This window comes from Protopterus annectens, chromosome 4.part1 (assembly GCF_019279795.1).
Source record: "Protopterus annectens isolate FY-2018-M chromosome 4.part1, PAN1.0, whole genome shotgun sequence".
Classification (NCBI taxonomy): Eukaryota; Metazoa; Chordata; order Ceratodontiformes; family Protopteridae; genus Protopterus; species Protopterus annectens.
In genome coordinates, this window is record NC_056734.1 from 562,685,318 (window position 1) to 562,704,508 (window position 19,191).

Below are 19,191 nucleotides of genomic sequence, written 5' to 3' on the forward strand. Positions count from 1 at the left end.
TCTTTCCATGAAATGAGTAACAAAAGCGGATGCAATTTCCTATCCATTTTGAAACTGTCTGTTTGGAAATTGCTTTTCCTTGAGTACCAGCAGCATATGCTACCAGCAGCTGGTCAGTTTTTCTGAAACCTTTAGTTCTGTCCAAGTAGTAGCGCAACTGTCTGTGAATGTCCAGGGTGTGCAGCAGTTTCTCCCCTCTGTTTTGTGGATTTGGGAAGAAGGTAGGCAAGTGAATAGCTTGATTCAATGAAACCCTGGATACCACCTTTGGCATAAAAGTAGGATTAGTTCTTAATGAAACTCTATCCTGATGGAAAATAATAAATGGCTGAACTGCCATCAGGGCCTGCAATTCCGAAACTCTTCTTGCTGAGGTTATTGCCAGAAGGAAAGCAGTCTTCCATGAGAGGTACTGTAGATCTGCAGATGCTGCTGGCTCAAATGGAGGCAGTGTTAGTTTTTCCAACACATAGTTAAGGTCCCAAGCAGGTAGGGGGGGGTTTCCTAGGAGGTTTGATATTTTTGATTCCCCTTAGAAACTGTCTTAGGAGAGGATGAGAAAAGACAGGAGGATCAGTATTGTACTCTGCTGAAATTGCTGAAGCATGAATCTTAATAGAAGAGTAATACAGTCCATCGTGGAACATTTCTGCCAAATATTCCAGGATATGTGCCATGCTCATCGTTGTCGCATCTAGGCCCTTTGTGGTGTTCCAGATGAGAAATCTTTTCCATTTTGCTGAATATGCCTTCCCTGTGTAAGGGCGGCGAGCTTCCAGAATAATATTCTTTACTCTCTGGGATAGCTTATTCTGAGCTGAGGAGGAGTCAAGGTATTCACCAGGCTGTTAGTTGCAATGGTTTCAGGTTGGAATGTAGAGTTTTGTAGCTGTGCTGTGTCAGTAGAAGTGGCCATAGAGGTAGGGGCCATGGCTTTGTACGTGACAAGCTCCTTAGCAGTGGGTACCAGTGCTGTCTTGGCCAGTCCGGAGCTATCAGAATCACTTTTGGCTGCTCTGCCCTGATCTTCAGTAACACCTTGGTCATTAATGGAATAGGAGGGAATGCATACACTGTCAGATTTCTCCAGCTGAAAGACAGCGTCCACTTTCCACACTTGTGGGTGGTATGTCCTTGAGCAGAATTTCTTTAGTTGATGATTGTGGAGGGATGCAAATAGATTTCCCCCAAAATTGTGTTATCTGTTGGAAAATGTCTGGGTGCAGCATCCATTCGTGTGCATCCATGATATTTCTGCTTAAGCTGTCCGCCAGTATATTGTCCTTCCCTGGCACAAACTGAGCTTGTAGCTGTGTATTGAGTTTCAAAGAAAGATCCCTTAGATTCATTGCCAGCCTGCACAGAGGGTAAGAATTGGTACCTCCTTGCTTGTTTATGTACCACAACTGTGGTGTTGTCTGTCCTTAGTAGATGGCCTTGATGCAGAAAGAGTTTGAAGGCCTCGATTGCATGCATCACTGCTAGCATTTCTTTTTGATTTATGTGCAAGTGCAGCTCCTTTCATGACTACTGTCCTTGGATACCTCTGCCCTCCATGTGTGCTCCCCAACCTAGGTCTGAAGCGTCTGTTGTAATAGTTTGGGCTTGGTGAAGGGCAGCCCTCTGTTGGACTGGCTGGCCTGAGCCCACCACAGAAATTCCTTGTGAAGGCATGGGATGAGTGGGATTAAAGTTTCCAAACTGTGACTGTGCTGAGTCCATAAACTCCTTAGGTACCACTGTAGCTTTCTCATATGTAGCCTTGCTTGTGGAATCAAAAGAATACAGGATGCCATGTAACCCAGGGCCTGCAGGATTTTCCTTGCAGTCAGATGAGTTTGTCTTGTCAGATTCTTGAAGTAATCCGGTAGTTGACTTTGTTTTTCTTCTGTGAGATGAGCCATTTGGGTGGTTGTATCTAGATCCGCACCCAGAAAGGTTATTCTTTGGGATGGAACAAGTCTTGATTTGTGCATGTTGACTGTATATCCCAAGGCCTGTAGAAGATTGATGGCATAATTTAAGACCTTTATCAGAGCTTGTTGGTTATCCGCTTGTATAAGGCAGTCGTCCAGATATGGGTAGATTTGAATCCCCTGGAGTCTGCAGTGTGCTATTACTGATGCCAGGCATTTCGTGAATACTCTGGGTGCAGTAGACAAGCCAAAGGGCAATACTGAGAATTGATAATGCTCTGACCCTGCAAGAAATCTGAGGTATCTTCTGCAACTTTGTCTGATGGGGACATGCAGGTATGCCTCCTTGAGGTCTAGAGTAACCAGCCAAGATCCCTTGCCCAGCATGGGAAGGAGTTGCTGTAGTCAGCATTTTGAATTTTGGCACAATGAGAAGTATTCAGTACGGACAAGTCGAGAATAAGTCTCCATTGATGCTCTTTTCTTGGAACAAGGAATAGTCTGGAGTAAAATCCTTGGCCTTGTTCTGAAATAGGAACTCTTTCTATGGCTTTCATTTGAAGTAAGTTTGAGATTTGTTTCAAAGCCTCTGTCCTTTGTTTTGGTGGCAGACCTGGTATGCCTTTTCTTTTCGTATTTGTATTGTATTTGGCAATGTGTGAAAATGGAACCTGTATCCATTGTCTATTATTTGAAGTGTCCATTTGTCTCTTGTAATGTTGTGCCAATTTCTTGAGAATAAAGAAAGCTTTCTGCCCAAATGTGCTTCTAATTGAGCCCTGGTTGGCGGAATCAAAGCAGTCATTGAGTTTGTCCTTGTGCAGCAGTTGCAGATCCTGAACTGCCTGTCTGGATTGGAGGTTGCCATTGACTGCCTCTGTAGGAGCCCCTAGCTTGGCCTCTACCTCTGGCACGCCTGTTTCTGCCCCTTTGAAATCTTTGTGTCCGGAAAGGACCAATTCTTGGAAGGCCAGTTTCTGCTGAATCTAGGTGGTTGGACTTGAAGAAAATCTTTAACTGTTTGTACAGATTTTGCCTTTTCCTCAAATTTCTTTAGGACGTCTTGAGCAGTGGAACCAAATAACTTTTGCTTTTCCAGTGGAGCATCCAAAAGCTTAGCTTTAACATGTTCTGGCAGAGATTGTTCCTTCAGCCAAGCATGCCTGCGTATGACACCTGTCATTGCTGACCTACATGAAGCTTCCAATGCATCATAACCACACTGCAAGAAATGGTTGCTAACCTGCTGGGAATTATGTACCAGACCCTGAAGGGATTTACGGTCAAGGGGTTCAGAAGAAGACAATTTCTTATGCATTTCTTCTAACAAATACTCTTGATACTGTACCATGTGAAATTGACAATTTAATGCCCTCAAAGCAAGAGTGGCAGAAGTATACACTTTTTTACCCCATCTCTCTAATGCCCTGGACTCCTTTGCAGAGGGGAGTGGGTTCTTAGTAACAGCTACAACCCCTTTAGGACCCTGTGAAATAGTTTCAGGGTCAGCAGAGTGGGCCTTATAAAGAAAATTGTGTGTCCAGGACCCTGTAATACCTATCAGGCTTAACAGGGGCCGGAGGCAGAGTGTCAGGGGTCATACTAGAGTCAGAATATACATCATCAATCACATTTAAAACAGGAGGAATAGCCAAAAGTCTATGCTGAGGTAAATGAAGAAAAGTTCTTAGTCTTTTCCTGGAATCAGAATATTCCTGGCGCTGCCATTTGAAATGCTCTCTCAGAGTGAAGGGTCTCCCCAAAGGAAAGCTCTTCAGGAGGGGAGGCTGAGGGAATAGATTCCTCTGCATCCGAATCCTCGAAGGCAGAGTAAGCCTCCTCCTGGTAGTCTGAGTGATCCGAGCCAACAGAGGCCTCCTCTGAGGAAAGGGGATCAGGGGGATCTATCCTGGGCCTTTTGTCTAGAGGGGGTTGGGAGCCCCTGTCTGGATGAGGCTGAGCCCCTAATTAAGGAGATCAGGTCCTCTGCTAAAGTTAAAATCTGTGAACTAGAAGAAGGTCCCTGAGGAATAACTCTGGGAGGCATGGTTTTAGAGTGTTTTGCAGCTTTAGCCCTGGTGAAGGCCTTAATAGACATGGATGCAGGAGGCCTGGCTGCACCACGTGCTGCTGTAGCTTTATCTAAAGGTACAGTGTCGGAAGATTCCAATACACCAATTTCGGAAGGCAATTCTGTAACCGACTCGGTAGGAGCCTCCGGGACCGAGGCTGTCGGTTGAATTATTTCAGGGTTTGGAAGTTCCAAGGACTCTGCATCAGCCGAGACCGAGACACTCGCGGTAAGCCTAGCCGCGGTTTCAGCCGAAACCGCGGGCCGAGTGTGTCGGTCCTTGTCCTTCCGTTTCTTAATTAAATGCGATGTCGGGGTTTCAGATGGCATATTGTAAGCAAAACTATCCCCAAAAAACTCTTCTGCGAACTCCGACCGACATCTAAGAGTGCGTCAGTTGAAAGAAGCGCAGGCAGAGCAGGCCGAGACGTCGTGGTCTGGGCCTAAGCAAGGAAGACAATAAGAGTGGAAATCCTATTGAGGTATTTGTTTCCCACAAGTTAAACAATTAACTTTTTCTGACATCGGCTGAGGCAAGAAAGAGTCCCAAATGGGGTACTTAGCTTTTGAAGTCTTCGGATAGCGAAATTACAGGAGCTGGCCGACCGGGACTTACAAACTGGTTCGGGCACCACGCAGCAAGAAAGACTGAGGAACATGGCGTCGGCTGACGCTTATACCCCAGGCGTTGTGACGTCGGGGAAAGGGCGACATCAGCTGACGCCAGACGCAGACTTTGGAATCCGGCCGACCGAAGGGCTGCCTGAGGCAGGACAACCCATATGTGATGACTGCAGATGCATCCCTGAAGGACATCAACACTGGCAAATAGCTTTTTTAATCCAACATGCGATGGTTTGTTTGGAGACTGCCTTGGCCAGGGCCCTGCGGTGGAAGGAAACAAAAAGCTGATTGAATTTTCTTTGGGATTTAGTTTTGTCTAGGTAAAAACTTACCTGAAAGTGTACATCCAAGGAGTGGAGTACTCTTTCACTTTCATTAGTAGGGGACGGGTAGAAAGTGGGTAGACGAATAGATTGGTTTAAGGACAGATAATTGACCACCTTCGGCATAAAGTAAAGTACAGTTGTGTACACTTACCATAAATGTAGATGTTAGAGTGCATCTACTGTTGGTCACTACATTTGGGTTATCTGCTTGCAAGTGGCCCTCAGTCGGCCTGATTACCAAAGTCTTGGGCCCTGCATTGGTTGCAGTCTCATCTTCCATGACGTCAGGTATATAAAAGCATGCAGCCGATGCCATTACATCAGTTTTTCTTGCCCCAGATGTCAGGTGCCCCCATAATGGGAAGCAATTATACATACAAGGTTACACCTCCAACAAAAAGCAAATACATCAGAAAGCTTTAAGCATAGCAAGCAAGAATAGAGGTATAGTCAATAGAAGTCAGGGGGCTGGAGGGAGGGTAACCAGGACTGCAACAGTGAATAAACTCAAACATCTACATTTATGGTAAGTTTACACAACTGTACTATGATCTTCATGTTTCACTGTTGCAGTCATTACATTTGGGTAGATTCCCAAAGCTAAGGAAGGGAGGAGGCAGTTGGATAGCATTAGGACCAGCTGTAAGGCCCTGCAAGACTGCAGTGATAAAACCAACTCTGGATTTAGAAAAAAATTGGCAAGTGGTAATACTACGTACAAAACTCCAGGTAGCAGCTTCTAGGATGTCCCTGGTAGGGACACCTCTGAGAAAAGCTGTAGAAGTAGATGCAGCCCTAGTTGAATGTGGTCATATCCCCTGTGGGGTAGGTTTTCCATGGTGCTTACAGCAGAAAGGAATGCAATGGCCTATCCACTTAGAAATGGTTTGCTTTGAAATGGCCTTCCCCTCTGCCCCTGCAGCAAATGCAACCAAGCAGCTGTTCTGATTTCCAGAGAGGCTTAGTCCTGTCCAAGTAAAATCTAAGTTGTCTGTGCACATCCAAGGAGTGCAGTATTTGTTCCCCTTTGTTCTGTGGATTAGAAAAGGTTGGCAAATGAATGGACTGATTAAGGGCCACACTGGATACCACCATAGGCAAAGAAGGGGTTGGTCCTGAAGGACACCATGTCCACATGAATGGTGATGAAAGGCTCCACTGCCATGAAGGCCTGTAATTCAGACACCCTTCTTGCTGAAGTAATGGCTAGGAGGAAGGCTGTTTTCCAAGAAAGGAATTTCAACTCTGCATTTGCAGCTGGATCAAAGGGAGGTAGAATGAGCTTTTCCAATACAAAGTTAAGGTCCCAGGCTGGAGTAGGGGCTCTCCTGGGTGGCCATAAGTTTTTGGCACCTCTGAGGAATTGCTTCAACAGTAGATGAGAAAAAGAGGGGTGGCTCTATTATAATGAGCTGAAATGGCAAACGCATTAATTTTTATGGAAAAAAGGAAAGGCCCTTGTGAAGCATCTCAGTTAAGTATTGAAGAATGTGCAGTAAATTGGGCACAGTTGTGTCCATCCCCCCGTGTTTTGTTCCAGGAACAGAATCTCTTCCACTTTTGCAGCATAGGATTTCCTAGCACTAGGCCTCCTTGCCTCTAGAATGACATCGATCACTTGCTTATTGAGGGGATGGTAAAGGAGAGGTCATGCAATTAGCCAGGCTGCAAGGCTCAAGGTTTGAAGCTATGGGTGCAGAATCTGGCCCTCCTGCTGGGACAGCAGGGCAGGGGTCTGAGGCAGGTGCCATGGTTCCAGAAGTGACGGTATGCATGAGGGGGTACCCAGTGTTGGTGTGGCCAGTCTGGTGCAATAAGTATTGTGCTTAGTTTATCCTGTTTGATCTTTAGTAGAACTTTGGAGAGCAGAGTCAGAGGGGGGAGGCATAAACTGATTGGTTTTTCAAGCTGAAGGACAGGGCATCCACTTTCCAAGCTTGTCTGTGGGGAGTCCTTGTGCAGAATTTGCCTAATTGGTAATTCTGAGGGGAGGTAAACAGGTCCATTTCTGGTCTCCCCCATTTGATTCTGAAAATGTTGAACATCTTTGGTTCCAGTTTCCACTTGTGTGGGTCCATGACATTTCGGCTTAGTTCATCTGCCAATGCACTTAGATTGCCTGGCAGGAATTGAGCTTGTATGTGCGCTTGACAGATAAAGGCTGTGTTCCACAGAGCCATGGCTAGTCTGCAGAGGGGGTATGAATGGGTTTCCCCACTGCTTGTTTATGAGCCACATAACAGTGGTGTTGTCCTCTTTACCAATAACTGTCGTGGAAGAATGTAGTCCTTGAAGGCTGTCAGAGCATTCTGTACAGCTAACATTTCTTTTTGATTGATATGCAGGTGCATTTGACTCTGGTTCAATTTGACCTGAATGCACTGCCCTGCCAAGTGAGACCCCCATGCATAGTCTGATGAGTCTGTTAGGGTTTGGGCGGAAGGAGGTAGAGTGAATGGCAGTCCCTTGTTATGATGGCAGGCATCTGCCCACCAAAGGAAATCTGTCTTTAGATAAGGTAGGATAGGAATCATTGATTCTAGGTCCTGTGAATGTTGACACCACAGGCTTTTTAGATACCATTGTAGTTTCTTAATATGCAGTCTTGCATATGGAATTAGAATGCAAGAGGCCATGAACCCCAAGGCTTGCAGTATTTTCCTTGCAGATAGCTGGGTCTTTTTGGACAGTAGTTTGAAGTAGGTTGTCAAATGAACTTGTTTCTCTGGCGTGAGGTATGCCCATCTGGGAAGTTGTATTCAAGCTTGCTCTCAGGAATACAATTTGTTGGCAGGGTACTAGGTGATTTATTTTTGTTTATGATGTACCCCAGAGAAGTTAGTAATTTCTTTACAAATGCCAGCTGATTTAATAGTATGTCCTGGCTTTCTGCCTGAATTAGACAATCGTCCAGGTATGGGTATATTTGAATATTTCTTTGCCTGAAAAATGCAATGACTGGAGCTAGACACTTTGTGAATACCCTGGGCGCAGTAGACAAGCCAAAGGGCAGTGCAGAGAACTGATAGTGCATGTAGCCTGCTCTGAAGCGTAGGTATTTTCTGCAAGATTCCCTTATTGGGATGTGCAGGTAGGCTTTCTTTAAAACCAGTGTTGCCAATCAGGCATTTTTGCCTAGCATGGGAAGCAGCTGATGAAGCGTTAGCATTTTGAATTTTGGGATTACCAAAAAAGTGTTTAGGATAGACAGGTCCAGGAGGAATTGTCTTTTCTGGGTACCAGGGAAAGTCCAGAGTAGAAACCTTGTCCCCATTCTTCTTCTGGGACAGGTTGAATAGCCCTGATGTTTAAAAGAGGGAGAACTTGCTTCTGAGCCTCTGCCCACTGATTTGGGGGTAGGTCTGGTCAACTGTTTGGGGGTTGGTAAGGATTGGAAGTGGAATCTGTATGATTGGGAAACTAAAACACATTTGTCTTGGGTAATGTGTTCCCAGTTTTTTGCATGCAGGGCAATCTTTCCCTGTAAAGGAACAGTCAGTAGAGCAGGGCTTGGAAGGTTTAAAGTTAAGTCATTAACAGTTTAGAATGGGGGGGTGTCTTACTACTCCCAGCTTTGGAAGTGGTAGCCCCCCACTGCCTAAGCCTGTGAGTAACTTGGGACAGAAGCCTGGGTGTTCTGCTGGTTCTGGGTTTGGACTGAAGGCCTGGAAGAGGCAGGAAAGGACCAATTCTTACAAGGCCAGTGTCTACTAAATCTGGGAGTTGTACTTGCAGGAAATCTAAAAGTTTGCACAGATTTAGCTTTTTCCTCCATCTTTTTAAATATTACTTCTGCTTTGTTGCCAAACAGGCGAATTTTAAAGGAGCATCCAGTAATTTAGCTTTAACATGATCTGGCAACGACTGCTCCTTAAGCCAAGCATGCCTTCTAAGTACAGACCCAGTGACAACAGCATTGCAAGATGCTTTTAATTAATCAAAACCACATTGTGTTTTCCATCTTGTTCAGCAGAATGCATTAAATCCTGTAATTCTTTATTTTCAGCAGTCAGGAATCATTTTCTGTTTAAGCAATCCAATAATATGCTACTGAAACTTTAACATATGAAACTGGCAGTTTAGGGCCCTAATGGCCAAAGTTGCAGAAGTGCATACCTTCTTACACCATCTGTCCAGGGCCCTGGAAACTGTCAGAGGGGGTATGGTTGTTGGCAGTAGTAGCCTTAATGCCTTTGGGTCCCTGTGAAATGGTCTTTAGGTCCGCAGTAGGATTCTTAAAAGAGGAACTTGTGAGAGTCGGGTACTTCATACCAGTCAGGTTTCCTGGGAGCCGGAGGTAAAGTGTCTGGGGGCCAGGCTAGATTCCAAGAAGGCATCTACAATGTCCAGTACAGGAGGGATAGCTAAAGGCCTGTGTTGAGGTAGGAGTAAGAATTCCCTAAGCCTCTTTTTAGCGTCAGAGTAATCTTGATTTTCCCAGTGGAAATGCTCCTTAAGAGCATGCAAATTTTCACCAAAAGAGAAATCTTCTGGAGGGGAAGCAGAGGGAATGGAGTCCTCTGCATCAGAATCCTTACAGGTAGATGAGGACAAATCCTGGTCATCAGAAGAAAAAGAAATTTCAGAATCCTGATCAGAAGAATCAGAAGGAAAATCAGTTCTAGGTCTGAGGGAAAAGGGTGGCTTCCCCTGAATAGAGTAATAAGGTCTTCAGCCATTCTTATTTGTTTTTTAGGCATAGGGGCCTGACCATGCAGTCTGGGCATCTGTTTTCTAGGCATGGATAGAGTTTTAGGCCTTGAAGAAGATGGCATCGGTTTAATATGCAAGTCAGTAGGTTGACTACACCCTCAGAAGCCGGTGCCTGCACAGCGGCTCTGGACCCATCCAAGGTAGAGACATCAGCAGGTTCCATAGTCAAAGAAGCAACATGCGGCATACCGGACTACAAATGGGTCTCAGTAGAGGCCTGCAAATCTGAAGTAGTGGGTATCAGGGGCTGCAAAACTGCCTCACTGAGTACCGGGGAACTGGCGACTCGCTAGAAGCGTTGTCAGCAGCTTTGGACCTATGTGGCCTGTCTATCTCTGCGTTTTTTCGGAATGTCGGTAGTCTGGTGGCTAACCAAAGCCATTTCTGGATAATTGAACAGAGTACCAAATTATTTAGATGCGAAAATTAACAAACTACGAATAGTTCGAGGTTTGAATAAGGCACAAAACCGACAGCGAGGTAGGTCGTGGTCTGGGCCTAAGCAAGGAATGCAGTACGAATGAAAATCTCGATGAGGTATTTGCTTTCCACAAGAAATGCATTTGTTAACTGACATCGGTTTAGAGCAAGAAAAAGGTTCCCCAACGGGGTACTTAGCTTAGTTGAAGACTTTGGATCTGGCACTCGAAAATGAAAATTTCAAGAGTCGGCCAACCGGCACTTGCAAACTGCTTCTGGCACCGCACGGCAAGAAAGACTGGTGTAATGGCATTGGCTACATGCTTTATACCCCTGACTTCATGGATGATGAGACAGCAACAGAAGCAGGACCCAAGACTTGGATAATCAGGTCAACTGAGGGCTACCAGCAAGCAGACAACCCAAATGTAATGACTGCAACAGTGAAACACGAAGAACACGGACTAGTTCTTAGTGTTATCCTGTCCTTGTGGAAGGTAGTGCATGGAGGGCAGGCCTTTAGTGCCTATAATTTAGACACCCTTCTGGCTGAAGTTATGGCCACTAGCAGGACCGTCTTCCATGTGAACATTTGCAGAGTAGCCGTACTAGCAGGTTCAAATGGAGACTGGGTTAGTTTTTCCAGGATGAAGTTCAGGTCCCAAGGAGATGTGATGGATTTTCTTGCTGGTCTGACGTGCAAGACCCCTTTTAAGAATAGCTTCACATAGAGCCTGAATAGTAGGGGAAGGTCAAGAGGCAGGCTGAGATTGCTAAAATGTGGACTTCCACTGAAGAGTAAGAGAGTCTTCCCCTTTACTAGCTGTATCAGTAGAAGGAATCCCGGTCGGAGGCCCGGTTGTGTCTGGTTCCCCCTCGATGGTAGCCAATGTCTGTTAGCGCCAGGGACATGCTTGTTGTCACCTGCAAAGCGGCTTCCTCAAAGGTCACCGTAGAAGTCAACGGATCTGTCGTAAGTCCCTCAACTCTTAAATCGGTAGTTGGCAGGGCGTCCGCAAGCAGAGCGGCAGTGGAAGACGGCCTATGAATCTTGGCCTTTTGCAGAGGTTGTCGGGGCTTTGGAGACTGGATCTATCCAGAGTGCTAATTTTTTTTTAAGTAGTTGGTTTTGTAAGTAGAGATTAAGTGCAACCAGATGGCTGCGTAGGGTCTGAGGAGCGAAAGATTGGCAGATAGATCAAGTGTTGTGATCATGCTCCCAGCCTAAGCAAAAAACCTCAGTAGTCGTGCATGCCTTTATGGGGTATCTGGTGCCCACATTGGCATTTGCAATTTTTTGCTGACATCGGCTAAAGATTACTACAGCAAACCAAGCTTTAGCTAGAAGAAAACCCCAAGGGGTTACTTAGCTTTAAGACATCTTGCGGAGACTTGAGTGAAGCACACAGTGTGACAGTCTGCAGCTGCAAAGTTCTGAGGTCTGTGCTTGCAGACATCACATTTAAGGTCCGTGGTTTATGGCCCTACCTGCGACATCCCACGTAACTACAACAGACAAGCTGAAACTTCTGTATAGGAGCAGACGTATGGGTCGCCTGAGGTGGAAATACCACACCAAGAATACTGCAACACAGGAACAGAAGGACATCACGAATCTTGAGGTTTTTGTCCTGTATCCGTCTCTGCCTTCTGCTTCATTTGCCTATAGAGATTCCTAGCACTTGCGCACATGAAACTGGTAGCAAACAGCTACAGTAATTGAGGTACAAGTTTTCTAAACCGGTCAAGGATCCTATTCTGTTACTATTTACAAGATTCCTGGATATAGCCCCACCAGATCTCATACTGAAATCCAGAAATACCACTACTGCACCTGCTCCGAGAGTTTATCCTTATTGACCGTGTTAGTCCCACTAAATTAGTAAGCCTCTTTAGGGGAGACCAGAGATAATATTTTACTACTAGGGAAAACTTGCCCAAAACATCAAGTAACTTCTACTCTGATAGGTACTGCAGGATCTTATCCACATGAGCAAACACCAATGCAAGCACATGGGCCTTGGTTTAACGATTCACACAAAATGACTCAGGACTGCAGCATCCCCTTATGCTGCAGTGCAGCGTCTGCAATCTAATCTCCTGGTGTGGGAAATAAATCTACAGCCTCCTGTACAAGTGTGCACACACTACCTGCTGCTCCACTGATATTGCAAGAAGTCTGAATGAGGAATGGGAGTCTGGCTTCGAGAATGTTTCATGGAAATCAGCCAAGACCTCTACAGATGGAAGAATGGTCTGGGGAGAGTCTCTACATTCAGGCAGGCCAAAAAGTTGCCTGTAACTGATCTGGGCCCAGGAGAACTCCCTCCCAACTGATGGAGTCCTTCATTCTGTGAAGAGTATCCTCAAAGAACAAAACTTCAGCTGGCAAAACTGAGTACGGGGCATGTTCACAGAAGAATCTGAGCCATTTTGGGGAGAAGATTCTTTTTGTGCCAATAGGGAAATTTCTGCATCAGGAACATTCTCCAGTGCTGGCTGTTTGTAATTCACTGAATCCATAAATTCCTGTGTTAGTTCAAAAAGGTCCTGAGAAATGACCTGGTGGGCTTGAAACCCAGACAGCTTATGCAAACAAGTTTACGTTTCAGTGGTTTGGGTCACATCTTCGGTACGGAATCTGACTTGACAAAAATTAGAGAAATGCCACCAAGCAAACTGTTTCCACTTGCATGTCGGAGGCTGTGGGAGGCAGGTCCACACAAGGCCTGACTGATAAAAATGTAGCTTCATTTTGAGGCCACAGACTAACAGATCTCTCTACAAGGGAGTGCCACACGACTTGGATGCACTAGTCTTCAGATATGCGCGAGGCTGAAGCAATCCACAGGAATGAGTGATTTTAAACCAAGTGGGGGTTGTAGACAAAAATTGTGCCTGCCTTCACAGTACTGTTTAACACAATCTTCCTTTTTCTTTGGGATGTCTGAAGTATGTGCCTAAACCAACCACATGGCTTCTGCTACAAGTACTTTTTTATTGACTTGATCCTACATTTGAGTCTTAGGGTTAAAAATATGCACACATGGGATAGGCGAGCACATCGTGCTCCAGATGCAAGCAAAAAAGTAAGAAAATTCCTCTGAAATGGGTTTTCTATCCCAGAAGATAAGAGTATGCACAAACCTACAAATACAAGACCCATGGAAAATGGACCGGTGTCACCACAGTAGTGAACGAGGCATTCATTCAACTGTTGCAAGAAAAGAACAATACTCATGCAAGCACAGTGGCATAGAGGGTCAAAACCCTGACAGATTACTGGCTTGAGCTGAGTATCTAAGGTGTAGACTAGGAAAGGCCGGGCATGACCATCCTAGGGGTGAAAAACAGGGATGCATGTGGTGGGAGGAGTACAGGCAGGACATTTGCTCAACCACCATGGTGGTGCGACAATGCTGCATCTCATCTACTGGATATCAAAACCAAACACTAAACATGCATGAATGGGGAAGAGAACTTAGGGCATAAAAAAAACTCAGCAGCATATATGATACTGTCCTGAAGTGCCTCATACTTCTCACCAGCCCTGAACATTTGTTGTAGAAAATGTAAGGAAGGTTTTTTTCAGGTTTAGTAGACTGGATTGAGTGAGTTAGAAAACTCAGGCTCAGAAGATAGCCACCAAAAACAATTTATTAAACTGAAGATGTTGCTTACCAACTACTTTTTATCAAAGTAATAACAGCAGAAGAAAGCATACACTGGGCCAGAGGAGTAAAAGGACAGCACTCTGGTATTCAGGCAAGCCTTCATGCTCCTGTAAGCAGAAAATGGTATTCAGGCAAGCCTTCATGCTCCTGTAAGCAGAAAATCCTAATAAGACTATGTACTGCAACAATGAAATATGAAGAAAGAATAGTCGTGTAAAATCATACAATAACCATAGATGTCCTCCTCTTCCATGTTGCATTATTCTTTTTGTGGGATTCTCCACCTCAGGCAAGCCGAACGTCTGCTCCTACACAAAAGTTTTCAGCCTGGTTCCTGTTGATGTGTGGGATGTCACACGTAGGGTCATAAACCAGAGCCCTTAAATGTGACGTCTGCATGCACAGACCTCAGAACTAACTGCCCACTTGAACAGTAGCCTAGGAGATGCTAAAAGATGTCCTCCAGAGTGGTGGAATGCCACAGACTGCCCCAAAAAGGTTTAGTGATAGCAGGGGCTCTGTGAAGGCCCACAGACATGTAAATATGAAACAAGAGGGGACAGGAGAGAGGAGAAAGAATACTGCAACATGGAAGAGAAGGACATCTATGGTTATGGTATAAGATTTTACACACCTACTGTCTTTCTATTCTCATGGTGCAGTATTCTTACTGTGGAGGAGTTCCACAGCTCAGGAAGGAAGAAGGGTAGAGGTAGCAGACTCCAGAAAACCTTGCAGGACTGCCCTTGCGAAATCTGCCCTGGCTCTGGAAATAAGGCCAGTTTGTAATGTTTGGTGAAGGTATATAACAGTGGACCAGGTTGGTTGCCTCAAGGCCTTTGAAGAAGGCTTTGGAAGTAGCTACTGCTCTATTAGAATCAGCCATGATCCCGATTCAGGACTATTCCATGATATGAGTAGCAGAAATAGTTTTCCTGATACAAGAAATTGTCTGTTTGGAGACCGCCTTGCCCAAGGCTCCAGGATGGAAGGAAACAAAGTTGGTTTGATTTTCTCATGAGCTTAGTTTTGCCCAGATAAAATCTTGCCTGTGAACATCCAGGTAGTGTAGCACTCTGTCACTGTCATTTTGGGGAGAGGAGATGGCAGGTAAATGAAAGGACTGATTTAGTGAAAGCTCGTTAACCACTTTGGGCAAGGAGGGGTTGGTGTGCAGGGTAACCCTGTTTTTATGGAAGATCGTGTAATGAGGGCATGCCATGCAACTGTGAGACCCTTCTGCTACAGTGAGGGCCACCAGGAAAACTGTTTTCCATGCAGAAGTGGCTGGCTAAAATTGCATCAGCGTAAGTTTCTCCAAAACATAACTTAGGTCCTAGGGTGGTGGTGTAGGCTTTCTGGGTGATCTTATGTTCAAGATACTTTTAAAAATAATTTAACATCCACCCTGGAGAGTAATGAGGTTCCAGGAGTAGCCAGGGAGAGACAGCAGAGAGGTGCACTTTCACTAAAGAGCAAGAAAGATCTGCTTTAATCAGCTCATACACACAAGCTAAGACGAAAGGGGCATCTGCCAAAAGGGGGTCCCTTATGTCTTTGGAGACGCCACTTGGAGAATATCTTCCATTTAGAAATGTAGGATCTCCTTGTATAGGGTTTCCTGACCTCCGGCAGGATAGAAAGTACATCCTCTATGTAGGAGTGTCTGAAGGGTACTAGAAGTTTATAATTCAGAGAGTAAGGCTCAGCATTTTCAAGCTGTGGACAGAAGAGAGTTCCCTTCAGTTGTGTGGGTAGGTCTACCTTGTGGGGTAACTTCTGGTGATTGCCCTTGGCAAGGGATCGTGGAAGGGGAACCAATGCTGCCTTGGCCAGTAGGGAGTCACCAGCAAGATTTCAGGCATGTCTCTCCTGATCTTCAGGAGGACTTTCTGAATGAGAGGGAAGGAGGTTAAAAAACAGAAACCAACCCTTCCATGAGATGAAGGCGCCCACTCTCCAAACTAGGGGAGAGTGGTGTTTGATAGAGAATTTCCTCGGATGTCTGTTCTGGGGGAGGCAAACAGATCTATATATGGTGTACCCCACTGGTGGACCATGTCTAGGAAAATTTGTATAACATCCACTCGTGATGTAGAGAGAATGATCTGCTTAGAGCATCTGCCTGATGAACCACCATCATTTCCCTGACGTTGGTATGGTTCCTCAAGGGGGATGCCTGCCAAGGTGCTAGTACCTAGAGTCCCTTCATGGTAGCCCCCCCCCCAGCCCAGATCAGAGGCAAGTGTGTGCATATGTTAAGCTGGTGTGGCGGGTAAGAGGGGAAGTCGCAGATTCCTCTGAACCCGTTGTATCCACTACCTTAGTTCTGTTTGTACACAAGGCAGGAAGGGTATTTGGAAGTCTAGACGATGGCTGTGTGCTGGGACCATACGCTCTTTAAATACCACTGCAGTTTCATATGCATCCTGGCTAGAGGAAGCATATGGATGATGATTGCCATAAGACCCAGAAGGCACAAGAACTGTCTTGCTGGTTTAACTGGAAGAGTTCCTGGAAATGGTTTGTCAGGTAGATTACTTTGTCTTGGGTAAAAATGCTTTCATTAGGATTTTCTGAATCCTGCAACCCAGGAAGACCTTGTCTTATTCTGGGGATATGGATGACTTGGGAGGTTGTGTGTGAAACCTAGTCTCTGAAGCAGGGAGAGATCTGCAGATGACTTTTTGGGGGGGGGGCTCTTCTTTCCTGCAAGAATTAGCATATAGTCTAGGTAGGGCTAGATCTGTATATGCCCTTGGTCCTGCAGAAGGCTAGGACGGGAGCTAGGCATTTGGTGAAAACCCTTCGTGCAGAGGACAAAAAAGGCAAGGCAGTAAATTGAAATGGAGTCCAAAACGCAGCAAAGTGCAAGTATTTTCTGTGGTCTGGGTGTATGGGGATGTGGAGGTAAGCCTCCTTCAGGTCCAAAGTGGCCATGAATGCTTGTAGTGGCAATAGTGGAAGCAGGGTCTGTAAGGACAGCATTCCGAAAGAGGGGACTTTTAGAAAAAGATTTAGAATGGACAAGTCCAGGATTGGACTCCATGGTCCATTGTTTACTGGAACTAGGAAAAGTCTAGAGTAAAAAAACTTTTCCTTCTTGTCCTGAAGGGATGGATTCTATGTTGCCTTGTGCCTGCAGATCCGGGATAATGTGGGGAATTGGGAGAAGCTGATTTCTGGGTAGAAAAGGAATGCCCTGTGGGGTGGGTCTTTCCTGCCAGTATAGGAAATATCCTTTTTCCACTACTGCCAGCACCCAGTGGTCTGCAGTGATTTCTTTCCAAAGGGGCAGACAGCAAGACTAAGACAGGGGGAGATGAGCAAGGCAGTTACGCATTGCTGCCATTATTTATGTCCTGAAAGGACAGTCTTTGGGCTGAATGGGAAAGTACAGTTTTGTACCTACCATAAAGGTAGATGTCCGATAGGCATGCATCTGCAGTCCTAACATATGGGTTGTCCTGCCTCAGGCAGCCCTTCGGTCGGCCGGATTCCAAAGTCTGGGTCTGGCCTCGGCTGATGTCGCACTTCACCCGACATCATAGCTGCTGTTTATTGGGTACAAAGGCATCAGCAGACGCCATTTTCCTCAGTGTTTCTTGCCCCCGATGCCAGGTGCCCTCTAGTAAGGCTAAATTTGGATAAATGCAAATAATTCCAAACAGTAGAGAGCAAACAATATATATATAAAAAAAAAATTAAATATATATATATATACACATACATATATACAAACAAATACACCATAATAGATTCCCCCGGCTAGCTAAAAGAGGGGTAAATACCCTAGGAATATCACAGAGGGGAAGGAGGGTGGGTAATCCTGACTGCAGATGCATACCTATCGGACATCTACATTTATGGTAGGTACAAAACTGTACTATGTCCTTCAAGGATGTATCTGCAGTCCTAACATATGGGTAGAATACCATAGCCAAACTGGGGGAGGAGGCACTAAGATAAAGATGGTGTAGTTAAGATCCCTTGCAAAACAGCAGTTGCAAAACCTGCTCGGGATCTAGAGTATAAGGGAAGATTGTAATGCTTGGCAAATGTATGCACGGTGCTCCAAGTAGCAGCTTCTAAAATGTCTTTGGTAGCCACTCCTTGTAGGAAAGCTGTAGTGGTGGCTGTAGCTCTTGTGGAATGAGGTCTGATATTATCAGGAGTTGTCTTTCCATGAAAAGAGTAGCAAAATCGAATGCAATTTCCTATCCATTTTGAGATTGTCTGTTTTGAAATTGCTTTTCCTTGCATTCCTGTTGCATATGCTACCAGAAGCTGGTCAGTTTTTCTGCTGGTCTTAGTTCTGTCCAGATAGTAGCGTAATTGTCTGTGCACATCCAAGGTATGTAGCAGTCTTTCCCCCCTGTTCTGTGGGTTGGGGAAGAATGTAGGTAAATGAATCGCTTGGTTCAATGATACTCTGGAGACCACTTTTGGCATACAGGTAGGGTTAGTTCTCAGAGAGAAGATAAGGAAGGGTTGTACTGCCATTAATGCCTGTAACTCAGATACCCTTCTTGCTGAAGTAATTGCTAGCAGGAAAGCAGTTTTCCAAGACAAGAATTGTAATTCTGCTGTTGCTGCTGGTTCAAAAGGGGGAAGTGTTAACTTTTCCAGCACAAAGTTGAGATCCCATGTAGGTAAAGGTGATTTCCTTGAAGGCTTTACATTTTTGATTCTTCTCAAGAACTACCTGAGTAGAGGATGAGAGAAGACAGGAGGATCCATGTTGTATTCTGCTGAAATTGCTGATGCATGAATCTTAATGGAGGAGTAAGACAGGCCACTGTGGAACAGCTCTGCTAAATATTCCAGGATGTGTGCTATGTTTGCCAATGAGACATTTTCTCCCTTTGCTGCACTCCAAATGAGGTATCTTTTCCACTTGGCTGAATAAGTCTTCCTTGTGGAGGGTCTGCGTGCCTCCAGGATAATGTCCTTAACCCTCTGAGATAAACCTGGGTTATTTTGTTTTATGCAATATTCCAAGCAGCTAGCTGCAGTGTTTTCAAGTTTGGATGTAGGATCTTGTAGTTGTCCTGTGTTAGTAGTAAGGGACATAGAGGTAGATGCCATGCGTGTGTCCGAGACATGCTTCTCAGTAGCGGGTACCAATGCTGCCTCGGCCAGTCTGGAGCTATCAGAATTACCCTTGGCTGATCCTCTCTGATCTTCAGTAGAACTTTGTACATCAAGGGAAGAGGTGGAAATGCATATGCTGTCAGGTTTTTCCAGCTGAAGGAAAGGGAGTCCACCCTCCAAGCAAGTGGGTGGTATGCTCTTGTGCAGAATTTCTTCAATTGGTGATTGTGTGGGGAGGCAAACAGGTCTATCTGTGGTAGTCCCCATTTCTTTGTTATGTTTTTGAAGATATCTGGATGCAGCATCCATTTGTGAGCATCCGTGGTGGTTCTGCTTAAGATGTCTGCTAGAGA

At 45.3% G+C, this 19,191-nt stretch overlaps 1 protein-coding gene across 1 annotated transcript in view; it reads right to left on the bottom strand.

The window, feature by feature from the left end:
• The window catches only part of LOC122801252 (eukaryotic translation initiation factor 4 gamma 1-like), a 2,968,223-nt gene that overhangs the window by 1,305,213 nt on the left and 1,643,819 nt on the right, over positions 1-19,191 (bottom strand). The gene's annotated exons all lie outside the window — the stretch shown is intronic.